The sequence below is a fragment of the Tupaia chinensis genome, unplaced genomic scaffold (assembly GCF_000334495.1).
Source record: "Tupaia chinensis unplaced genomic scaffold, TupChi_1.0 Scaffold000221_1, whole genome shotgun sequence".
Lineage (NCBI taxonomy): Eukaryota > Metazoa > Chordata > Mammalia > Scandentia > Tupaiidae > Tupaia > Tupaia belangeri.
The window spans coordinates 1,760,021-1,764,076 of NW_006159696.1; positions in this window are offsets into that span (position 1 = coordinate 1,760,021).

Below are 4,056 nucleotides of genomic sequence, written 5' to 3' on the forward strand. Positions count from 1 at the left end.
TCGCCTGCGGGGGAGTTCAGCGACATAGCCATTATGCTAACTGCTGGTCCCCCCCCCCTCGTAACTTCTGACAAGCTGGTATTCAGCTATTAAAATGAAAACGACTGGGACCAGCGGGTGGCATGGTGGTTAAGGTGCTGGATGCTCTCACATGGCTGACCACGGTTCAAATCCTGGACCTGGTGGCTTGCTTTCTCACCTTCTCTCGCTCTCTCTCTCTCTGTGTGTGTGTGTCTGGTCAAAATAAAAAGGAATGAATAAATAAAGTTAAGTAGATAATTTAAAAAAAATGAAAACGACTTTTTCAAGTGACTAGAGTGAGTGTAGGTTTATCTTTTTCTCCTTCAAGCTTGTCTGGATGAGTCCTGCTTGAACTGCAATTGTTAAGTCACCTGTGTTGTGATGTTTGCTATGCAGCGGGGAAAACTGCTTTAACGGTATCGCACGCCAAATCCCTAGCTCCTCCTGGCTCCCTGGCTGCGGTCACCCGGACATCTGCACAGGTGGCACAGGGACCAGCAGTCCTCCTAAAGAGCTGGACCCTAACAGTTATCCGCGGTGCAAACCCTCCTCTCTGACCTGGCCCAAGGCGTGGGGCGGACCTGTGGACTCTACTACATAATGCAGGTCGCAGGTCTGAGTCCTGCATTGTGACAGTGACATCACCCGGGACAGAGGGCTTCCCTGCAAGAGGCCATCACTGTTAGCCCTCCGCCACCAGCTAGACTGAGCGGCGAGTGGCGGGCGGTTTCCAGGCCGTGCAGAGGCTGGGAGTCTGGGGCAAAGAAGCCCAGCTGCATCGGACATCGAGGCTCAGGGAGACAGGACAGAATCTGGCTCCTCGGAGGCCACCATGACAGAGTGGCCTGAGGGGTGACAGCTGTGATGGCCAGGCAGGGCAAGGACCCAAGCAGGCTGCACAGTAGAGGCGAAGGGCTGGATGGAGGAGCAGCGCCAACACCACCCTGCTGGAGGCCCACCTGTCTGTCTGTCTCTGCCTCTCTCTCTCTCTCTCTCTCGGAAAAAACAAAGAAGCTTAAAAAGATGTCTAACCAGTTGCAGGGGGACAAGAGAGAAGACACTGAGTAGACCACACCTGGACACCTGCTGCGGGCACCGGGCAGGGCCCTGGGAAGAGGGGAAGGTGGCTGGGTACACCGTCTGCTCCCCGAATGTCTCTGCGACCGCAAATCGTCTGAGTGGTGGACGGTACCGGGGGAGGGAGGGCTGGCCGACACCCCGCGGAACCCGGAGCGCGCTAACCCCGCAGACCCAGGCAGCCTTTCTACCCCGCCCGTACTCTTAGCCAGCTCTGCCGGCTCCTGTCCGCACTGGCTCCGGCTGCCCCCACGCCACACGCGTTCTGTCACTCGGCCACTGTCCCCTAAGGCCGGGACCCACTCCCTCTCAGCAGCAGCACATTTATTCTCGTTCTGAAACAGCTCCCCGACGTCGGAATCCCTGCCGTAGTTAAAGTTCTTTACTGCGTTTCTTCCCACATACTAATCGTAGTTCTGGTCATGAGTTTTTTCTGTCCTAAGGAACAGGACCTTTGCAGGTATGACAGGAAAACCTTTATCTTCACAAGAACTATTTGTTCTCCCATCTTAAAACGCAAACACCTTCCTGCAGGATTTCCCTTCTGACAGACACAACAGAGCAGCAGTGCAAATGCAGGAGTGACAGCTCCCCACCCTGGCCGCTGCAAGGCCTGGGAGCGCGCAGGTAGAGCCTGCCTCACCCCTGCTCCTGCCTGGTGAGCAGCACTGGGGGATATGGCCCGAGCCGCCCACCTTCCAGTTTCAAGGTAAGCCAGAAAGTAACTGTTGGCAACTCATTTCTTAAAAATTACAGCAGGTCTGCAGGCCAAATCCAGGCTCCAGCCACCAGCCACCAGCCTGCAGCCTCCAGGGAAGACGGTCAGAGGTCTGCACCTCCTTTCCTCCAAGCAGCGGTACCCCAAATCCTCTACAACAAACCCACTTAGGGCGTCAGAGTGAAGTTAGGAGACCTACTACCACCAACTGCCATTGAACACCCCCTGTCCTTGGGGGTTTATTTACTTCTTCCATGACAGAGACAGAGACAGAGACAGAGACAGAAAGAAGCCATCCTAACAGGGTCTTTGCACCACAACCCACCCCGCCAGCCAGGACCACCGGCACACGCAGGCACAAGGAGACCCTGGGGCAAACTGGGGCCTCCCCCCAGCTCCGGCACGGTGCAGCCCTGTGCTGCTGCTGCCCACCACTGGCCCGGCCCACTCTCTTTTTTTTAAAGACAGCATCTGGCTGTGCTGCCAAAGCTAGCCTTGAACTCGTGAATCTGCCTCAGGCTCCTCAGTAGCTAGGATTCCAGGCATGCAGCACCACCCCCAGCTCATCGCCCTCTTTACAAGCAGTAAGCGGCATCTGAATGTTCATACTTCAATTAGTTCAGGATGAGAAAGGTTTTGGGGACCACAGTTACTCAAGCTGAGGGATACACTTATACATTTGAATTTTAATAACCAAAATTGTTCAAATGATGCCTTAACTTTTCTTTTAAACTGGAACTATAAGTTGGAAAACTGAACTGGGAAAAATTACAACATGAAATTGACATTCCGAATATGGAACTGGGACTTTCACCCGAAAATTCTTTAAGTTTTCATTTATCTAACAGCAGCAAGGAAACAGAGAAGAAATATTGTAACTGCTTTGGGGACTTTTTGCCACCACCACGTTTTTCAAAGACTCCAGTTCATGACACTTTGTATAAAGAAATTTTCTTTATTTTTTTTTTTTTTTTTTTTTTTTTTTTTTTTTGAGAGATTTTTGCTATAGGGTGCTTGCCAGAGAGAGACAGAAAGCAAGAAATCCCCCCGCCCTCTCCAGGGGGATGCCCACACTGCAATCCCTTCAACTCCGTTCTCCTCTACTCTGGGGATTTGGGATACACACAGGCTCCCACAGCCTGGGATTTAAGCTGCCGGGTCCAGACTCGAACTGCGGTCAACTACGTGGGAGTCCAGCAATGGAAACATTATGCCACCTGATGGTCCCAAGAAAGTTACTTTTTTTCCTGTCAAGATACAATTTAAAATACCTCCTAATTTAACTCAATTAATTTGAGATAGATTTATGTCTAACTGCATTATTTACTTATAACTTGTAGGCTTCTCAAAGAAATATCTATTTACACAACTCCATATACAATGAAATAATGGTTTGGCGTACTTGAGATAAATGAATTACATAAAAGTAAGTCTTTTAAAAGAAAAAATTAGCAACTGTCATAAATATTTAAGTTAAAATGGTCCTCTTTGGTATGGGGAGGAGGGCGCACACCAAGGTCACTGCGCAAGGTCACTGCAATTCTCTCGTTCCTGGGGGTGGTGGGGGCAGCAGGGCTGAAGAGCCGGTGGCAATGTGAGTTCTCGCTGGCTGGTGCCTCCCCAACTTCACAGAGAGGAGGTTCTGGAACTGAGAGTATGTAACTTGATCTCCCTACCTCTTCCCTCCTCAAGGCAACATTTAGAAGGTAATTTAACCTCCCCAAATGGCATGTTTGTGCTATTTAGCAGAAAAAGATCTACTGACTATTACTGTGTAAGGAAAAACACAAGAAATCAAGTCACTTTTTAAAAATAATTTCTGCTTAACATATACTCATTTTTGTGTCAAGCGCTGAGCACACAGATAAGCCAACTGTAAATGAAGACTGCTACAAATAAAGCTTCTGCTGGAACTGAAAACGCCCCTCAGATTAGAAGTGAGTCTAACCCAGAGGACTTAGTATTTTGCTTCTATAACAACAACAAAATTAGCCCCTGAAAAGTTGGCAAAAGAAGAAATAAGGTAGACTTAATTAAAATAACCTGGGTGATTTTGAATTTTAAGTCCCAGTGGCTAACGGATCATGTAAATCATGAGAAATCATGCACTTTTATTTCCCGTATTTTCACGTTCCTAATTTAATAAAAAGGTTGAGTCTAAAAATCTGGAAAAGGGGAACCAGCAGTTAGCGTAATGGCTATGTCGCTGGACTCCCACATAGTCGACCGCGGTTCGCGTC